Source organism: Schistocerca serialis, chromosome 9 (assembly GCF_023864345.2).
Source record: "Schistocerca serialis cubense isolate TAMUIC-IGC-003099 chromosome 9, iqSchSeri2.2, whole genome shotgun sequence".
In the NCBI taxonomy this organism is placed as follows: Eukaryota; Metazoa; Arthropoda; class Insecta; order Orthoptera; family Acrididae; genus Schistocerca; species Schistocerca serialis.
The window spans coordinates 388,057,574-388,079,793 of NC_064646.1; the positions used below are offsets into that span (position 1 = coordinate 388,057,574).

Here is a 22,220-nt window from a genome sequence, read left to right on the forward strand (position 1 = left end):
AAAGTCCTCTGCAGAAATATCGAACCATATTGGCTTTATAGCCGTCTATAATTGTTGAAGGGATGCCGGTTCAGGATTTCGTACACGAACGACCTCTCGAAAATGTCCCATAAATGCTCGATGGGATTCATGTCGATCGATCTGGGTGGTGAAATCATTCGCTCGAATCGTCCAATCTACAAACAAATCGCGAACAGTCTGGGCCTGGTCACATGACGCATTGTCATACATAAAAATTCCATCGTCGTTTGGGAACGTCAAATCGATGAATGGCGGCAAAGGTCTCAAAGTAGCCCGACTCAGCATTTTCAGTGATCGGTTCAGTTGGACCAGAGAAGATCCAGTCCATTCCTAGTAAACACAGCCGACACCGTTCTGGAGTCACCACCAGCTTGCACAGTGCCGTGTTGGCAACTTCGGTCCATAGCTTCCTGGAGTGTACGCCACACTCGATCCTACCATCAGCTCTTACCAACTGAAATCAGGACTCAACTGACCAGGCCTCGATTTTCTAGTCGTCTAGGGTCCAATCGACATGGTCACGAGCCCAGGAGAGGAGCTGATGGCGACGTCGTGCTGTTAGCAAAGGGACTCTCATCGGTCGTCTGCTGCCACAGGCCCATTAATGCCAGATTTCGCCGCACCTTGCTAACGGATACATTCGTCGTACGTCCCATATTGATATCTGCAGTTATTTCACGCTGTGTTGCTTGAGACAACTCTGCACCAACGTCATTAAGTGAAGGCCGCGGCCACTGCGTTGTCTGTGGTGAGAGGTAATGCCTGAAATTTGGTATTCTCGGCATACACTTGACGCTGTGGACCTCATAATACTGAATTCCATAACTATTTCAGAAATGGAAAGTCCCATGCGTATAGCTCCAGGTACCATTCCGCGTTCAAAGTTTGTTAATTTTCCGTGGTGCAGCCATAATCATGTCGGAAACTTCTTCACTGGAATCATCTGTGTAGAAATAACAGCTCCGCCAATGCGCTGCCCTTTTATACCTTTTGTGCGCAATACTACCGCCATCTGTACGAGTATGTGTGCGTACCGCTTTCCCTTGACGTTTTTCACCTCACTGTAGAACACATTGTGCTGAACGGCAACTGTTCATAAGAGACAAGGGTGTTGTCACTATCATCCCGGGGAGGTGTGATGGGACTGCTATTTGTTTTCCACATACATAAATGATCAGATGGACAGGCTGAGCACTAGTGTGCGGCTGTGTGCTAATGATGCTGTGGTGTACGGGAAGGTGCCGTCGGCGAGTGACTATTGGAGGCTACAAGATGACTTGCACGAAATTTCTAGTTTGTACGATGAATGGCAGTATACTGTAAATGTAGAAAAATGTAAGTTAATGCAGACGAGTCGACCATCCCGTTATGTTCGAATACAGCATTAGTAGTGTTCTGTTTGACACAGTCACACCGATTAAATATCTTGGCGGAACGTTGTAAAGCGGTATCAAATGGGAATAGGGAAAGCGAATGGTTGACTTCGGTTTATTGGGAGAATTTTAGTAAAGTGTAGCTCATCTATAAAGGAGACCGCGTGTAGAATACTAGTGCGGCCTATTCTAAATACTGCTAGAGTGTCTTGAATCTTCATTTGGTTGGATTGATGGAAGACATAGAATCATTTCAGAGGCGTGCTGCTAGGTAAGTTGTTCGATCAAGAGTATTATGGAGATGCTTCCACTCAGATGGTAATCCCTGGAGGAAAGAGAAAATTCAGTATTGAGAAAATTCAGACAAACGGCATTTGGAGCTGACTGCAGAACGATTCCACTGCCGCCAACGTACGTTCCGCAAGTCGACCACGAAGACAAGAGAAACTGGGGCTGCTACAGAGGCAGATAGACAGTCGTTCTTCTCTCGCTCTCTTATGCGAGTCGAACTGGAATGGGAACGTCTGTCGTTTACCACACGGTGGTTTGCGGAATCTGTATGTAGATGTAACAGACCCGCACCTTATCCCTAGTTAACCGTCCCCGGTGAAAACTAATGTGTGATTATTCGTTACTTGTGAAACGCTTCAGAAAACTATTGTTCATACAAAAGCGTTACGTCGCGTGTGTGCACATGTTTTCATAAAATGTGCTCTTGTTGTTCTTGAAGTATGTTCCATTTGTGAATATGGTTTTTCCAGAATGCATATTCATTCTACAGTGGTGTGTGCGCCGATTTGAAACTTCTTGACACATTAAAGCTATGTGTGCCGGACCAGGTTTCGAACTTGGGACCTTTACCTTTCATGGGCAAGTTCTCTACCTACCAGTTTTTAAACATCGACTGGGTTATTCAACTGCGACTGAAGACTCACCAGTACCTTCTCGAATAGCTCAAGCGGTAGAGCTCTTTCGCCCGTAAAATGCAAACGTTCCAAGTTCGATTTACAGTCTGGCTTACAGTTATAATCTGCCAAGAACTTTCGCTATGCCATTTGTTAACGCACGCATATAATTATAATTCGTGAGAACTGAACGATTATAAATCCATACCAATTTGGGTTTAAGACATCAACATATTTTCACGTCTCTTACATGGCGCAGTCTGTTACATGTTTGATCTTACGATAGAGGCAGATTACACACTGATGAAATAAGATGATGCACCATTCATAAGGAATACTTGACATTAACATCCCGTCTAATCATGCGAACCTGCTGTACTTATAGCGCGCCAGGAAAAGCAGCTTGTAGGCACATCGGCTGACGCCGACGCTAAAGCATGAACTACGAACATTCTCACCTAGTACGCTAACTATGAAACGGCTGATGTATGCCGGTAAGACTTCGCTAGTCTTGTTGCGAGTGCATCTACATCTACATACATACTCCGCAATCCACCATACGGTGCGTGGCGGAGGATACCTCGTACCACAACTAGCATCTTCTCTCCCTGTTCCACTCCCAAACAGAACGAGGGAAAAATGACTGCCTATATGCCTTTGTACGAACCCTAATCTCTCTTATCTTATCTTTGTGGTCTTTCTGCGAAATATAAGTTGGCGGCAGTAAAATTGTACTGTAGTCAGCCTCAAATGCTGGTTCTCTAAATTTCCTCAGTAGCGATTCACGAAAAGAACGCCTCCTTTCCTCCAGAGACTCCCACCCGTAACACTCGCGTGAAGATCAAACCTACCAGTAACAAATCTAGCAGCCCGCCTCTGAATGCTTCTATGTCATCCTTCAATCCGAACCGATAGGGATCCCAAACGCTCGAGCAGTACTCAAGAATAGGTCGTATTAGTGTTTTATAAGCGGTTTCCTTTACAGATGAACCACAGCTTCCCAAAATTCTACCAATGAACCAAAGACGACTATCCGCCTTCCCCACAACTGCCATTACATGCTTGTCCCACTTCATATTGTTTTGCAGTGTTACACCCAAATATTTAATCGACGTGACTGTGTCAAGCGCTACACTACTAATGGAGTATTCAAACATTACAGGATTCTTTTTCCTATTCATTTGCATTAATTTACATTTATCTATATTTAGAATTAGCTGCCATTCTTTACACCAATCACAAAACCTCTCCAAGTCATCTTGTATCCTCCTGCAGCCACTCAACGACGACACCTTTCCGTAGACCACAGCATCATCAGCAAACAGCCGCACATTGTTATCCACCCTATCCAAAAGATCATTTATGTAGATAGAAAACGACAGCGGACCTACCACACTTACAGGCAGGGCACTTACAATCGTAGCATGTCCTCAGTTTAAAAGGTCTGAATAAGTGCCTGGATCCGTTCTTGCAGAACACGACGTCCGTGTTCGCAAACCCCACGGAGTATTCGTATTATGGCTTAACATGTGAGGAGGAGAATTAAAATAAAAATGATTTTTAGCTTTTTCACGTAGCCTTACATCTGTGGAAGACCAGACATAACAAAAGTGTCGAGCTTTGTGAATGACATATTTGCACGAGATGTCTTACCTTTCACTGAAAATGAGAAGTAAAATTCTTCGAATGTGGTAGAAAAGATGCACACCGATTGCAAAATGTATTGCTTAGCGCCAAACGTAATTTGCAAAGGCAATGAAACAAGGTCAACACTATGGAAACGATGATTCCTCGTCACTACCTCATGCCGATTTAACGAAGCATTCTTCCTTCACACAGCAGACCGCGTCGTTAACTGGCAAGCCCCTGCCGCTCAGGCAACCCGAAGCACCATGTGGAAGTGAGGGAAGCTGCGTTGCTTTCTGCTCTATAACCTTTCAGAACTGAAAATTATTTTTATATCCAAATGTTTGTTAGGCGCACGTAGCGTTCGGTGCAGTAGTGAGTTAGATAATCAGGCATAGCTGTTGAAATAGGCTGTAGAGACAGTCAAACTTATAACAGGCGGCAACCAAAACACTTTGTTGACCGCGAGTGGCATCTACGACAAGCGTTCACTAAATAAAGCAACACTTTTTTCTCAAAGCATGTTGATTTTATTGGATTCCCCACTACTTTGGCTACAAAGCCCTATTTTTCAAGATAATTTCCATTCAGTGCGACGCTCTCAGGCCCGCATCGTACCACTCTCCTGGTCGGGGCCAGCCTCTTGCTGCATCAATAACCTCCCCATCATCCATGTAATGCTTCCCGCCGAGTGCATACTTCATTGGGCCATAAGGATGGAACTCAGAAGGTGGCAAGATGCGGGCTCTAGGGTGGATGAGGAAGAACAGTCCAATGAAGTTTTGTGAGCTCCTCTCGGATGCGCAAACTTGTGTGAGGACTTGAGTTGTCATAGAGAAGGAGAAGTTCGTTTGTCGTCGACCACAATTGTCCGCACGTTCTAGCATTTCAGGAGTCCCAGCTGTGTGCGGCCGGCCGGTAAGCGGGAGATGAGACAGGTTTGCGTGACCTTGTTGCGATAGTGACAGACACCTCCCCAACGACTCACCCTGCTTTTGTTCTGTGGCGGGTCCCCATAGAAATTCTGCAAACGCCTATGAATATCTGCCATGCTCTGGTTTTCCGCCAAAAGAAACTCAATGACAGCTATCTACTTGGAACGCACCTCCGTTCCAGATGCCATTTTGAAGGCTACGTATAGTGCCGCCACTTCTGAAATTCATGGAATTATAGGGGCTGAAGCGGGACTATTTCACTGTGTCCCTCAACAAATTCTGCATTTTTTCAACCGAAATTGGCCGAGAAGAAAAAAAGCTGTTGCATTACTTATTGAACGCCCCTCGTATATGAACCCGGGAAGAAACTGCAACTGAATCATGGAAATTCAAGGTACTAATGTTAATTACCGCACATGCCTTTTATTGATTCATTTATTCTGGTCTTCAGTCAGAAGACTAGTTGATACAGCTCCCCACGTTAGTCTTTTCTGTGAAAGCCTAATCATCTCTGCATAGCTACTATAATGTACAGCTATTTGAACGCAGGTATTGTAGTCAGGCTTTCGTCTCTCTCTACGGTTTGTACCTCAGGATATGGCCTATCAATCGATCCCTTGTTTCAGTCAGATACTTCTTTTCTCCCTAATTCGTTTCAGTATCTCCTCATTAGGTATTAGATGTACCCATCTGATCTTCAGCATTCTTCTGTAGCGCATTTCAAACGCCTCTGCCTTCTTCTTGTCGCAAATGCTTATCGTCTACGTTTCACTTCCGTGCAAGGTTACACTCCAGACAAATACCTTCAGGAAAGACTAACAATTACATTTTTATCCGACGTAACAAAGTTTTGTTTTTCAGAAACCCTTTTTTTGATATTGCCCAGCTCCATTCATATCCTCTCTACTTCGGCCGTCGTCAGTTATTTCATTGCCCAAATACCGTTGATTTAATTGAAATACATTACATATCGTTGTTTATCCTTCGTTGATGTTCATTTTATAACCTCAACACATTAATTTCGTTTAGATGCTCTTCCAAGTCATGTGCCATCTCTGGCAGAATTACAATGTCATTGGCAGACTTTAAAGTTTTTAATTCTCCTCTGAACTTTAATTCCTTTTCCATACACTTCCTTGGTATCCTTTAGTTCTTGCTTCAGTCCATTATCCGAACGAGACATAGTTTTGCTTTGCTCCTCCCCTGGAAATAAAAAACTAAAGTAAGAAGTGTCGTTTAAGTAAAATCCTGCCGGGAATCTGATGACGCATTACGTTATAATATTCTCCGATATTTCACCCACTGTTGTAAGTGTTTTTTACCAGATGTATTCCACGCTCGCGTTGACAGCGTCTGTCCGTTGGCAAAGTCGGTTCACCTGTTAGAGTGGAAGGGTGTGGTCTCACTACTGCCCATCATTTTGGAACACACTTAGCGCCGGAGAAACAGCTGACAAGTCTCACTCGTGGTTCTGAATTGTTTCTCTTAGCGTGATCTTCTGATAACACTGGTTGACGATGAAAGTTGACAATGAATTTTTTTCTTAAAGGCAAAGGGTATTTCTGGTGTATTTTTGGGTGCTGATTTCAGGTAAAGTACTTAGAATGTTCATTCACGTGCAGTCTTGATACAAATTTAGCTTTAAGTACGCTAAATGTAACTTTTTGACCGTTATAATAAAGCCAGTATTATTTTGTGAAGGTTTGCAATATGCTACAAAAAATGTTTAATTTTATAGTCTACAATAGTTACCTTTATATTTAGGTGATATTGTAATGTTTGTTTTACATATCGTTTTCCACGCAAACTCCAGCAACGGGTTATAAATCCACTGTTACCTGCTTTTGTGAATTTCGTGTCTTCAGGAGGTTACATTTTGGTAAAAGCGGTACGTAATAGGAGCAGCGGACAATCTCAGATTGCTGTTACTCCATTGTGGGTACAGCGGCCGGTCAGATATTTACCTAGAAAAATCGTCATACAGCCGTATGTTTTGAGAAGTTATTTTATTTAGACAACCAGATCGGCATCTTAATAATGCCATCTTCAGGTCCCTATGAACTCCATGTATAGACAGTCAAATATATCGATACTTTCATAAATGGAGACGTCAGTATCTGCATTCCGTGAATTCGTTTTAGAAGTGTTTAATTTGAAGATCTGACCACAAGTCTCCGAAGTAAATTTATTCAAATTATTAAGGTACACTAGGTGTCCCAGGCACATCTATCATTCCTTTTTCTCGATAACGGTACGTCAAAACGTCTTCGTGCAAAGTACGCCTAGGCTAATTAGCAAGGACAAATTCCATCGTGAACCTCGCTCTGCTGCGTGTGTAGTGGGGACTGCAGGAAATAAGTTCAGTTTCAGAAATAAACTGGGAAGAGGGTCAAAATTAATGTGTGACTCTTCAAACTTTCCCGGCGGATATGTTGTAAGCGGTCTTCACGGGTTTGCCGCCGGATCACGTTGTGCAAATTCCACAGTATTTCCTCGGAGCAACTGTCCGACATCTTCAGTTGGTTCGACATTGCTGGCACGACTGACGGTATCCGCACGTCGACGCCCCGTTTCTAGAACACGCGTGCGAAGAATGCGCAGGCGCGGAATTCGCGCAAACGCAAATGATTTGCAGGTAGATGGTGCCATGTTCAAACGCTCTCTGCCCAAAATTGCTGAGCGGCCCTGTGTTTACTAACAGTGCGGCCAGACGTTACTCACCAAAGACAGTACTAGACGAATGTTATGACGTGTCTGTTATCGAAAAATCTTGATTTTTCGCGTCGTGATTTAATAGCAGACAATGCAGGGTACCAGGGTGTGCTGAGTTGAAATCCAATCCCTGTTGATGAGATTATCGGCTATGCGGATATGTATTGCTTCCTCAGTGACGCAATCCCAGAAAGATGATGCCGGGGATAAAACTTCCGTCATTTCATAAATCATGCGATGTCCTTTATTCAGACAGTGTTCAGCAGTTGCCGACTTTTCCCGGCCGCACTGTTAGTAAACGCAGCGTACAGCGCACGCGCAGCAGAGCCGCCTTAGGAGTTTCCGCAGAGGGCGTTTCAATATGGCACCACCTATCTGCAAATTATTTGCACATGTGCGTTTTCCGCGCGTGTTCTAGAAATGGGGCGTCGACGTGCGGATACCGTCAGTCGTACCTAGCCACCAGCAAGGTTGAACCACCTGAAGATAGACAGTTGCTCCAAGGAAATATTGTGGAATTTGCACAACGTGATCCGGCGGCGAACCCGTAAAGACTGTTTACAAAATTAAGGTGTTTGAATTCAGTTCTCATAACTGCTACCATGATCCCAGACCACTGCTCAAATCTCAAACTCCACGCAAATAGGTTCAATGAAAAGGCTTTTTTTAAATCTTTTATGGCTGAGGTATATGCTATCATGAAAACACTGTTTCTGGCGCAGAAGGAGTGAGTGATATTTTCAGCTTTCGTGTTAAGACACTGAAAGTTTCTAGCTTAATGGATATTCTTACAGATTTCCTTCCAGTGTTACAGAGAAGGAAAACTTTCTCTTACTCTTTTTTTGTCATTTGCATAGGGAAACAATTGATGAGTTTTTAAATTGTAATAGATTTCCTTGTTAAGACATAATTACAAATGATCACGAAACTTCCTGGCAGATTAAAACTGTGTGACTGACCGAGATTCGAAGTCGGAACCTCTGCCTTTGGCGGGCAAGTGCTCTAACAAATGAGCTAACCAAGCACGAGCCACGACCTGTCCTCACAGCTTTACTTCTGCCAGTACCTCGTCTCCTACCTTCCGAACTTCGCAGAAGCTCTCCTGCCAAACTAACAAGACTAGAACTTCGGAAGAAAGGATACTGCGGAGACATGGCTTAGCCACAGCCGGGGGGGATGTTTCCAGAATGATACAAATGAACACCTTTACCTGTTTTCCATTCAGCACGCCAAGTGTTTAAACCGCTTTTTCCATTATTCTAAGAATATTAGTTACGCTTCATCGTGTATTTTGAGTACTCCGATGTATATCTGCAGCTAGCAGCAGCCAGGATTTGTAACTGAGGTATTCCATTGATGCACTGTACCTTTCATACGTCCTACAAAAAAACTCGAACACATCGGCTAGAGTTAATTTTGTTTAAAGGACACCTGACCACAAAGGATGAATGAGCTGGGCATATCATGGGGAAAACTAAACATCTCTTATGTAGTGATACTGAAATAAAGGAAGATTGGGTTTAACGTCCCGTCGACATCGAGGTCATTAGAGGCGGACCACAATCTCGGATTGTATCAAGGATGGGGAAAGAAATCGGGGTGCCCGAATGCGAGTCCAGTGTGTTAACCACTGCACCATCTCTCTGAGTTGTAAGACTTTTTGCAATTAAAATGGAAAGAAAGTGTGCTACCCATAAAGGGAATTTAAGAAAAACTCTTTTTGTCTCTGTTTGCACCAAACTGAGAACCACACGAGCAAGTTAGTAATTGCAACATTAAAAGGGAGTTCTTATGCACCCCATTATTTTTACAAATTTCTGCTTTTTTATTTATGCGTTGTTCACCATGTAGTTGCCACGCGGATTTTTGTGATGGTACTGTCGAATCGGTCCACTTCACCACAGAATACTTTCCGAGCCAAAAAAAGTCTTCAGTTTGAAGAGTTCTATTCAACGACAGTAATTTTGTACCATCTTGCCTCGTGACAGTAGACCTCTTTGTCTCCAGCTTCCAGCATAATATAGGAAATTGGAGTTTCATCAATGAACTCTTTCTCAATGGTTGAACGAGAGGTTTTTTACGTTCGATGCTGAAGTGCTATACCGGAACATGGAGAGCCTCGGCAATTCGGTTCGTGTGTAATGTGGAATTTAATGTAGACTGGGGCAGCAGTGAGAATTGGGATCGAGTAGGGCGGCGTGCCAGGGTAATCCGTGCAGTTGTGTGAACCGCTGTGCCTTGGTGGCTAATGCAGTTGTTTAGTAAGCCAGAGACGTGGCTTCGATTCCTAGCCTTGGTACAAATTTCTACTCGCCGCTTCAGTCTGTGTACATAAAATCATATTTGTATGAGACCAGTAAAGTCTCTGAATTTGTGCCATTTCATTTGTCAACGATAACGCTAAATTTCACATGTACTGTTAGCGAAAAAGAAAGGATGTTACTATAGGTCTGACACAGATGATATGTTAGTCATCGCTTTTTTTTGTGGTTTTTGAGACTGCTCCCCATTTCTTCTTGCCCTACAGCAGGCTACTATCTCAGAACGCGTAACAGACTCATAGTCATTCCAATTTTTGTGCATGCCGTTTTCCCCCCCTCCGTTGTTCCTTGTACCAGTTCGCTCTCTCTCTCTCTCTCTCTCTCTCTCTCTCTCTCTCTCTCTCTCTCTCTCTCTCCCTCCCCCCCTCCCTCCCTCCCTCCCCCTCCCCCTCCATTCTGTTTTTATTTTTTTAAGATCTCATTGAAACGCGCTGTACGCTGCATGTTGCTCAGCTTAAACGGTGTCACATTTGGGTTTTTTACCGTTCCGGAATATTTGGCTCTCCTGATCATTAATTTTCCGAGCTTTTGCGATTTACTCAAATGCATTATTTTATTATTTGTTTTGAACGATACATTTGCTTTACAAACATGTGTGTGCCGTGGGTTTACATTTAATCCTCACCACTGATACCTGCAGCTGCCTCTCTTACTGTTTCATGTACTGTTAGTACATACATTGTATCACAATGCCCTTTTTCCAGACACTTAACGCTTTCATTTTTTGCGTTGCGATCATCGTTAATGTAACATTAAAAGTTCAGTAATTAACCTTGTTTCGTTCAGCGTATCTTCGCGGCTTTAGCCTTTAGAAGTTTTCGAATCTTATAACGAATCTTCAGTGCAAACTGGTATTCCATATCTGATCCCATGTTTGTTCTTACCTCTGAGAGCTGCTTTATTTCTGCTTAGCTCTGAGAACAAATTGTTGTAAATATACAATGCATTTTACTATTTCCATCTCCAGTCAAATTATCGTCATTCAAAATCTCAGGTAGTATCGTATCTTCTGTAGGTACTGAGTTGCTGTAAGCCTAGTTTTCACTGATCTTAGGTACGTGCTTTCTTTTACGTGTTGCAATGTTAAAACTGCCCTTAATCGGGCAGGTAGGTTAGAAAATTTAAAAAGGGAAATGGATAGGTTAAAGTTAGATATAGTGGGAATTAGTGAAGTTCGGTGGCAGGAGGAACAAGACTTTTGGTCAGGTGATTACAGGGTTATAAATACAAAATCAAATAGGGGTAATGCAGGAGTAGGTTTAATAATGAATAAAAAAATAGGGGTGCGGGTTAGCTACTACAAACAGCATAGTGAACGCATTATTGTGGCCAAGATAGACACAAAGCCCATGCCTACTACAGTAGTACAGGTTTATATGCCAACTAGCTCTGCAGATGATGAAGAAATTGATGAAATGTATGACGAGATAAAAGAAATTATTCAGGTAGTGAAGGGAGACGAAAATTTAATAGTCATGGGTGACTGGAATTCGTCAGTAGGAAAAGGGAGAGAAGGAAACATAGTAGGTGAATATGGATTGGGGGGAAGAAATGAAAGAGGAAGCCGCCTTGTAGAATTTTGCACAGAGCATAACTTAATCATAGCTAACACTTGGTTCAAGAATCATGAAAGAAGGTTGTATACCTGGAAGAATCCTGGAGATACTAAAAGGTATCAGATAGATTACATAATGGTAAACAGAGTTTTAGGAACCAGGTTTTAAATTGTAAGACATTTCCAGGGGCAGATGTGGATTCTGACCACAATCTATTGGTTATGAACTGCAGATTGAAACTGAAGAAACTGCAAAAAGGCGGGAATTTAAGGAGATGGGACCTGGATAAACTGAAAGAACCAGAGGTTGTAGAGAGTTTCAGGGAGAGCATAAGGGAACAATTGACAGGAATGGGGGAAAGAATACAGTAGAAGAAGAATGGGTAGCTTTGAGGGATGAAGTAGCGAAGGCAGCAGAGGATCAAGTAGGTAAAAAGACGAGGGCTAATAGAAATCCTTGGGTAACAGAAGAAATATTGAATTTAATTGACGAAAGGAGAAAATATAAAATGCAGTAATGAAGCAGGCAAAAAGGAATACAAACGTCTCAAAAATGAGATCGACAGGAAGTGCAAAATGGCTAAGCAGGGATGGCTAGAGGACAAATGTAAGGATGTAGAGGCTTATCTCACTAGGGGTAAGATAGATACTGCCTACAGGAAAATTAAAGAGACCTTTGGAGAGAAGAGAACCTCTTGTATGAATATCAAGAGCTCAGATGGCAAACCAGTTCTAAGCAAAGAAGGGAAGGCAGAAAGGTGGAAGGAGTATATAGAGGGCGATGTACTTGAGGACAGTATTATGGAAATGGAAGAGGATGTAGATGAAGAAGAAATGGGAGATAAGATACTGCGTGAAGAGTTTGACAGAGCACTGAAAGACCTGAGTCGAAACAAGGCCCCGGGAGTAGACAACATTCGATTAGAACTACTGATGGCCTTGGGAGAGCCAGTCCTGACAAAACTGTACCATCTGGTGAGCAAGATGTATGAGACTGGCGAAATACCCACAGACTTCAAGAAGAATATAATAATTCCAATCCCAAAGAAAGCAGGTGTTGACAGATGTGAAAATTATCGAACTATCAGTTTAATAAGTCACAGCTGCAAAATACTAACGCGAATTCTTTACAGACGAATGGAAAAACTAGTAGAAGCGGACCTCGGGGAGGATCAGTTTGGATTCCGTAGAAATGTTGGAACACGTGAGGCAATACTAACTTTACGACTTATCTTAGAAGAAAGATTAAGAAAAGGCAAACCTACGTTTCTACCATTTGTAGACTTAGAGAAAGCTTTTGACAACGTTAACTGGAATACTCTCTTTCAAATTCTGAAGGTGGCAGGGGTAAAATACAGGGAGCGAAAGGCTATTTACAATTTGTACAGAAACCAGATGGCAGTTATAAGAGTCGAGGGGCATGAAAGGGAAGCAGTGGTTGGGAAAGGAGTGAGACAGGGTTGTAGCCTCTCGCCGATGTTATTCAATCTGTATATTGAGCAAGCAGTAAAGGAAACAAAAGAAAGATTCGGAGTAGGTATTAAAATTCATGGAGAAGAAGTAAAAACTTTGAGGTTCGCCGATGACATTGTAATTCTGTCAGAGACAGCAAAGGACTTGGAAGAGCAGTTGAACGGAATGGATGGTGTCTTGAAGGGAGGATATAAGATGAACATCAACAAAAGCAAAACGAGGATAATGGAATGTAGTCGAGTTAAGTCGGGTGATGCTGAGGGTATTAGATTAGGAAATGAGACACTTAAAGTAGTAAAGGAGTTTTGCTATTTGGGGAGCAAAATCAATGATGATGGTCGAATTGGAGAAGATATAAAATGTAGACTGGCAATGACAAGGAAAGCGTTTCTGAAGAGGAGAAATTTGTTAACATCGAGTATAGATTTAAGTGTCAGGAAGTCGTTTCTGAAAGTATTTGTATGGAGTGTAGCCATGTATGGAAGTGAAACATGGACGATAACCAGTTTGGACAAGAAGAGAATAGAAGCTTTCGAAATGTGGTGCTACAGAAGAATGCTGAAGATAAGGTGGGTAGATCATGTAACTAATGAGGAGGTATTGAATAGGATTGGGGAGAAGAGGAGTTTGTGGCACAACTTGACAAGAAGGGACCGGTTGGTAGGACATGTTTTGAGGCATCAAGGGATCACAAATTTAGCTTTGGAGTGCAGCGTGGAGGGTAAAAATCGTAGAGGGAGACCAAGAGATGAATACACTAAGCAGATTCAGAAGGATGTAGGTTGCAGTAGGTACTGGGAGATGAAGCAGCTTGCACAGGATAGAGTAGCATGGAGAGCTGCATCAAACCAGTCTCAGGACTGAAGACCACAACAACAACAACATGTTAAAACTTTCCGTGGTGGTTCCCTGGAGTTATTTTCCTAGCTTGAAATTTAAACTACATTGTGTTCTCTTGAGTTCTTCACTGTTTATACGTTTCACTTTGTCCTCAGGTATTCTATATGTTCACAGATTTCATTTAATATACACACATACAAAAGAAAGTTTTGCATCACCTCGGTTCCGAGAAAGCCGGAACTTGTACAGAAAATTGGAATAGAGATCAACATAAACATCATTTACGCCCTTTTTATTGCTCATGAAAACCACACATTGCTTGTTGGACCACCGTACAGCGAGACCGTCAGAAGTGGTCCAGATTGCTATACACACTGGTACCTTTAATATCCAGTAGCACGTCGTCTTGCATTGATGCATGCCTGTATTCGTCGTGGCATAAATCCCTCAGAGTGGTTGGTGGGTCACGTCGTCCGTAAACAGACCTTCTCAATCTATCCCAGGCATGTTCGATAGGGTTCATGTCCGGAGAACATGCTGGCCAATCTAGTCGAGCGATGTCGTTATCCCGAAGGAAGTCGTGAATGACGATTCGCGCCCCCATCTGCACATCTTGTGAAGATGTGCACGATGGGGGCGCGAATCGTCGTCCATGAAGACGAATGCCTCGCCAATATGCTGCGATATGATTGCACTATCGGTCGGAGGATGGCATTCACGTTTCGTACAGACCACCAATATGACCACCAACTGCGTACGTCGGCCCCACGTAATGCCACCCTAAAACATCAGGGAACCTCCACCTTGCTGCATTCGCTGGACAGTGTGTGTAGGCATTCAGCCTGACCGCATTGACTCCAAACACGTCTCTGACGATTGTCTGGTTGAAGGCATAGGCGACACTCATCGGTGAAGAGAACATGACGCCAATCCTGAGCGGTCCGTTCTGCATGTTGTTGGGCCCATCTGTAATGTTGTCGTGGTTGCAAAGTTGGACTTGGCCATGGATGTTTGGAGTGAAGTTGCGCATCATGCAGCCTATTACACACAGTTTGAGTCGTAACACGACGTCCTGTAGCTACACGAAAGGCATTATTCAACATGGTGGTTCAAATGGCTCTGAGCACTATGGGACTTAACTTCTGAGGTCATCAGTCCCCTAGAACTTAGAACTACTTAAACCTAACTAACCTAAGAACGTCACACACATCCATGCCCGAGGCAGGATTCGAACCTGCGACCGTAGCGGTCGCGCGGTTCCAGACTGTAGCGCCTAGAACCGGTCGGCCACCTCGGCCGGCCATCATGGTGGTGCTGTTGTCAGGGTTCCTCCGAGCCACAATCCGTAGGTAGAGGTCATCCTGTGCAGTAGTAGCCCTTGGGCGGTCTGAGCGAGGGATGTCATCGACAGTTCCTGTCTCTCTGTATTTCCTTCATGTCCGAACAAAATCGCTTTGGTTCATTCAGAGACGTCTGGGCACTTCCCTTGTTGAGAGCCCTTCCTCGCTCAAAGTAACAATGCGGACGCGATCGAACAACGGTATTGACCGCCTAGGCATGGTTGAACTACAGGTAACAAGAGCCGTGTAGCTCCTTCCTGGGGGAATGACTGGAACTGATCGGCTGTCGGACCCCGTTCGTCTAATAGGCGCTGCTCATGCATGGTTGTTTATATCATTGGGCCGGTTTAGTGACATCTCCGAACATTCAACATCCACAGTCAACGTCTATCTTCAGAAGTTCTGGGAATCGGCGTGATTCAAAACTCTTTTTTTATGTGTGTGCATTGTCGTAGCAAATTTTGCGAATGACGTGAGGCAGTCCTGCTGCCGAAGCCGTGGTAGTGAATTCCAATCTGGTTTGAACACGATTTCAAAAATATTGTCACGTTCTGTTCCATGCTGTTGTAATCAACCGATCGAATGGTGAACAGAGAGGAGAGGAATATTTTAACCGAAGAACTTGATTTCTTTCTTACAAGCATTGTGTTTGATACCATATAGTCGTTTAGGGTCTTAAGAAACGTCTTCCGAGCCCGCATCTCGTGGTCGTGCGGTAGCGTTCTCGCTTCCCACGCCCGGGTTCCCGGGTTCGATTCCCGGCGGGGTCAGGGATTTTCTCTGCCTCGTGATGGCTGGGTGTTGTGTGCTGTCCTTAGGTTAGTTAGGTTTAAGTAGTTCTAAGTTCTAGGGGACTGATGACCATAGATGTTAAGTCCCATAGTGCTCAGAGCCATTTGACCCAAACGTCTTCCGAAACTAGTAACAAAGAAGCAGCAAAAGCACTTCGCGGGGGGAATGAATTTGTAGTGTATGCTGATGTGCCTAAGAAAACTTTACGAGAAACTCTAGCGAATTGATTTCGTTCAAATGATATCTCCGAGATACAGAACATAAAAGAAATTATCAGTCTGCAAAAACTATCTATGGCATACTGTCACCTATCTGATAATGCTGATTTTTTGAGTGATGTGAATATGTCCGAAAATGGCCACTGCAAAACTGAATTTTTGGAGCAATAATTTATTTGTTGCTGCACAGTGAATCCTAAGTAGCGTCGTTAAAATTGTATCAGAGAATTACTATAATACCATGTCAGCGACGCTCATGATTGCGGTGTTGTTCACTAAATATAGTGGAATAGAGGATGGAAAACACTCTGGTCGAAAAGTGTGTTGCCAGCTACCCCATTCTACCTTCCTCAGCACCTCTGAAATTTTTCCAATAGCTTTGACATGCTCTCTTTTTAACATCACTCCCGCAAGCTCCCCTAACTGCAACTGACTCATACCCACTAGTCCATCGCTGCACGTTGCTCGTACTCACGCACTCTCACTTGCCCATTCTGTCACTTACTCAGCCCAACTTACTGTCATTATCTCTTTGTGCAACTCTAAACGTCACTGTCTCCTGTCTCACAGCCAGTCTCCCTCGTTCTGTTCTACCTTTACTGTCGGCTCCTGTCACTGTCTCCCTCTTGTCCTCTCTTACTGTTGTTATTCATTTATTCGCACTGTCACTGTCTCTTCTCGCTGTCACTATCTCTCTCTTCTCCGTTGTCCGCCCCCGGTAGCTGAGTGGTCAGCGTAACAGACTGTCAATCCTAAGGGCCCGGGTTCGATTACCGGCTGAGCCGGAGATTTTCTCCGCTCAGGGACTGGGTGTTGTGTTGTCCTGATCATCATCATTTCATCCCCATCGACGGGCAGGTCGCCGAAGTGGCGTCAAATCGAAAGACCTGCACCAGGCGAACGGTCTAACCAACGGGAGGCCCCAGCCACACGACATTTCCATTTTTCTTCCCCGTTATCATTGTCACAGACTGTAGCTCTCATTATTACTGGCTCTCACCTACTTCCTCGTTCTCCTTCTCTTTATTTCGCTCTCACTGGCACCTTCTTCACTCTTTTCCTAGCACTATTCTGTCACTGTCAACTATATTCCAATGCTACTATTTTCCTCCTTTTCCCTCACACTGCCATTTTCTCGTTCGTTCTTTCTGTACCGCAACTACTTTTCCGTCTCTTTGCCACAGTCTCCTCTCTCAGCACAAAAAAACCACGAATATGTTTTCACGCCAAAATCCTTGGGAACATTTTTAACATTGGTGAGGAAAGTAGAATGAGGCAGCTGGTACCCCACTTTTCAGACAGATACTTTTGAACGCGAGCATATTCGCGCTTTTTGTGCCCAGATAGGCCATTTCCGCTGGTTCCCTTCTTTTCCGTACAGCACGGCATGTCACACATATGAACAGAACTTTATAGGTCCGTATGATTTTGATAGTTCCCTTATGTAAAACTGAAATAACGCAAAACACCTCAGATCGGATTTTACGTGGACAAAAATTTTGAACTTGATTTAGTACTACAACATGGACTTTTCAGAACTGTTCTGGTGAAAGCAGAGACGCTTAACAGCATATTTCTCCGAGATAGGTCACTTTAAAAACTATGGTTTCGCCTCACACCAGATTTTACGTGTAAAAGTAGGTAACTGTGAACCTCTCTATCTGGGAAATGAATAAAGATATCAAGAAAGTTTTCAAGGTTATTCGAGGTCGGGATCTTAGTAACATACCGTAAAAGTCTTAGCCATTTCTGTGCATAGCTGTCTTGGAACCCGCGTTTCGTTGTGGTACGAAAAAGATAGAAAAGCCTTTTTTGAGATTTTCTAAGGAACTGCCAATGATCTAATGGTGCCTCCATTGTCCGCCGTAGACTACAACAAATGCAGAAAGAATCAGTCTGTTTGCTCCATTTGCCTATTCAGGAGGAAATGTGTAATATTCATACTTCGACCCAGTACTTTAGGATAGCGATGCTTCTGTTGGGTATACAAATAGTCGCTAGCGCAAGGACTATCCAAAACACTTGACCCTAACTTTTTATCACCTATAGAACCCGAGTTATGACCTCCGGAGGAATTCCGTTTGTACATGTTAGGTAGCGCATGAGTACCGATAGGTCTAGGCGCATAATCGTAACCGGAAACAAACGTTTGACTTTGGAATGTGCCTTGTGCATTCTGAAGAAGAGTTGAAGCAGTTCTCCATGATAGTCTATATGGTGCAAGCCTCATCATCTCTGAGAAGCTCCCACAACCTACATTCATTTTTTACCTGCTTAGTGTATTCATGCCCAGATCTCCCTCTACAATAATTAACCCTCCCCACTTACCTTCATTACCAAACCGACTATTTTCCGAAGCCGCAGGATGTCTCCAATCACCCGATCCATTCTTTTAGTCAAGTCGTACCACAATTTTCTTTGCACCAATTTGATCCAGCACTGGCACATTACTTATTCGAACTTCCCATCTAGTTTTCAACTTTATTCCATAGCGCCGTATTTCATAAGTTGTCTTCTCTCAATCGATTGTCGTTTGCGTTTCATTCCGTACAATGCTACAATGCATGCAAATACCTTTAGAAAAGATTTCTTCACACTTAAATTTATATTCGATGTTAAATAATTTGTCGTTTTGAGCAACGCTTTTGTTGCTTTTACCAATCTACACTTTATATTCTCTTATTTCGACCATCGTCAGTTATTGTACTGCCTAAATAGCAAAACGTATCGCCTAGTTTCGGTGTCTCATTTTCTACTCTGATTCTGTCAGCGTCTCCTGATTTAATTCGATTACATTCCATTATCTTTGTTTTATTTACGTTGATATTCATCTTATAATCTCTTTTCAAGACACTATCCATTCCGTTCAGTTGCTCCTTTACCATCTCTGACAAAATTACAGTGTCACTGGCAACCCGCAAAGTTTTTATTTTTTATCCTTGAATTTTAATTTCCTTTCCAAATTTCTGTTTGGTTTCGTTTATTGCTTGCTCAGTATGCAGACAGAATAACATCAGGAATTGGCTACAGTTCTGTCTCATTTACTTCTCAACTGCTGCCTGCTTTTCGTGCCCATCGCCTCTTTATAACTACCGTTTGATTTCTGTACATATTGCAGATAATCCTTCGCTCCCTGCGCTTTATCCCTGCTACCGCCAGAATTTGGATGCGCGTGTGCAGATGAGGCAACAATTAATTGACATCTGCTTTTGTTAAAATATTATGTCAGTGACATAGCTATTAAAATCAGTACATTTCTTACACTGTACAAATTCGATGTCATAGTTTATACACGGCGATTCAGCTGTCCATACGTATGGGTTTTATGCTACCCGCAGTGGCTTCAAATACTACGTGCAAATTTTCACATTCACTCACTCACTATGCACAAACTATGGGTCTATTAGTCCTACAGAAAAAAATAAGCAGGACCGTTTTGTAGGGAATTTAATGCAGTTACATTTTGGACTGGGATACGTTTTTGCCAGAGGCCATAGTTTCGAGTTATTGAAGAAAAAAATACAAAAGTGATGTTCAAACGCGTTTTTATTGAATAACTCGAAAACTGTGGGCTCCTGCGAAAACGTATCCCAGTACAAAATTTAACTACGAACAGTTTCCTACAAAAATGTCCTGTTAATTTTTTCTGTATGACTGAAGATTTACGTGTAGCGAGCGAGAGAATAAGAAAATATTATGGTATTTGATGGCGTTGCAGGTTGCATAAAACCCATAGGTAGGGGCAGCGGAATCACCATGTGTAGGGATGTCATATCGTAAGGTGTGACGTACAGGAAATCAGGACTGCGTAGAGCAACCAGCAAATGAGTGCAGATGTTGGTCTCATTACGCTTTAGGCATCTATACGGGAATGAAGCAGTGCAACGGGCGGCGGGAAGAGAGCTACTGTTGTCGGGGCTCTGGGCGTTATTTAGCCCGGCGCGGCGTCTAATGCACGGGACATCTGGGCGAACGCGGGCATGACGCTTTGCATTTGTAACAAGAGCCGGGCGCTCCCCGAAATTTAAATTTTTATGCCGAAACTTGGCCGCTCTTAGGGGGGCCAACATTCGCCTCGTGTCCGGAGATAATTAGCTTCGGAGTCGCATCCCGGTTAAACTTCAGCGTGCACGTATAAATTGCATCCGACCTGACTCATGGGGCGGAATACCTTTGCTTGTGCGCGGGTGGCACTGCCTGCTGGTAAGTAGTCTTCCGGCGAGTGTGAAAAGCTTAGTTTGCAATAGTTGTTAGCAAGTAATTGGCTCTCGATTTCATGATCAAGCCGCATAAATTGAGTCTAAATTATATACAGGGTGATTCAGCTTTATCGATGGGTTTAATCTAACCCGCAGTGCCTCCAAAAACCACGTGCATCATTTTCATATTCTCTCGCTCGCTACACACAAACTGTTAGTCCTACACAAAAGATGAACGGGATCTTTTTGTTGGGAATTTAAAGTGGTTAAATTTTGTACCGTTGTACATTTTCGCCAGAGGCTTGAGTTTTCAAAGTATTAAAAAAACAACAAATAAATGAGTTTTTCTTGAATGACTCGAAAACTGTGGCCTCAAGTGAAATCTGCCGGCCGGGGTGGCCGAGCGGTTCTAGGCGCTACAGTCTGGAACCGCGCGACCGCTACGGTCGCAGGTCCCAATCCTGCCTCGGGCATGGAACTGTGTGATGTCCTTAGGTTAGTTAGGTTTAAGTAGTTCTAAGTTCTAGGGGACTGGTGACCTCAGAAGTTAAGTCCCATAGTGCTCAGAGCCATTTTCAAGTGAAATCTTACACCAGTGTAGAAATGTGACTAGATTAAATTTCCTACAAATAGGTCCTGTTAATTTTTTCTGTTGAACGATTAGTTTGCTTGTAGTGAGCGAGAGAATACGAAAATTTGTCACATGATTTTTGATGGTGTTGCAGGTTGCATTAAACCCATCGATTGGGACAGGTGAATCACCCTTTATATATAAGGGTCGCTCATTACTCCATCCATCTTACCTCTTCTCTCATACACACTGCTAGAAACTTTAATCAGTTAAAATGTTCCACTGGCTATCATATTCAAGTGTTCTCTCAAGTTTTCTCGGTGTGATTGATTAGTGGTGTGCTTTTGAATGCACAGCCGACTTGTTGTTTAAATTGCACGCACAATAAATCGACGACCAGCCAGTCTTCTTCTTCAGGGCCTGTGAGTTACACTGTTACGTTTACTAGCTGGATGCCAATAAACGGGACGGAGTTTTTAATTAAACAAGACGGAGTCCGGCACCTGATTTATTAGTATCTCTCCGCTACCAGAGTCGAAAAAAATGTATGTTCCACAGAATATCAGTGTAAACTCTGAAAAACAAGACTTCCAGTAGGCCTAGAGGGCGTCAGGAGTCGAATCTACAGTCAACTATAACTAGGGGCGCCAAAAACCGACAAAAGTTCACAGCTTAGTTGGAGTCGAGGCAGAAAGTACACGTAGCCTGAAGATGCTGCTTTAACGAAGCGAAACATATCCTGTGAAAATGGTTCAAATGGCTCTGAGCACTATGGGACTCAACTTCTGAGATCATTAGTCCCCTAGAACTTAGAACTAGTTAAACCGAACTAACCTAAGGACATCACACACATCCATGCCCGAGGCAGGATTCGAACCTGCGACTGTAGAGGTCTCGCGGTTCCAGACTGCAGCGCCTAGAACCGCACGGCCACCTCGGCTGGCTCGTGTGAAAAAACATCATCAGTTAATACCAGATGGCGGTCTTTTTTCAAGTTCAGTTCACTAAGTTGGTCTAGCCTTTCTTTTCCCACGTCAACTGACTTGGCCGGCCGCGGTGGCCGAGCGGTTCTAGGCGCTTCAGTCCGGAACCGCGCTGCTGCTACGGTCGCAGGTTCGAATCGTGCCTCGGGCATGGATTTGTGTGATGTCCTTAGGTTAGTTGGGTTTAAGTAGTTCTAAGTTCTAAGGGACTGATGACCTCAGATGTTAAGTCCCATAGTGCTCAAAGCCATTTTTGAACTGACCTGTCGTGAATTTTGTGCTAAAATTTTTTTTACTGTTTTCTGTATCGTATTGTGTTACCGCTACTTTTTTCAGGCCTTCTTTTACTGCACTGA

At 43.4% G+C, this 22,220-nt stretch overlaps 1 protein-coding gene across 1 annotated transcript in view; it reads left to right on the top strand.

Annotated features, from left to right (window-relative positions):
* The window catches only part of LOC126418457 (homeobox protein PKNOX1-like), a 714,504-nt gene that overhangs the window by 642,477 nt on the left and 49,807 nt on the right, over positions 1-22,220 (top strand). The window lies entirely within an intron of this gene.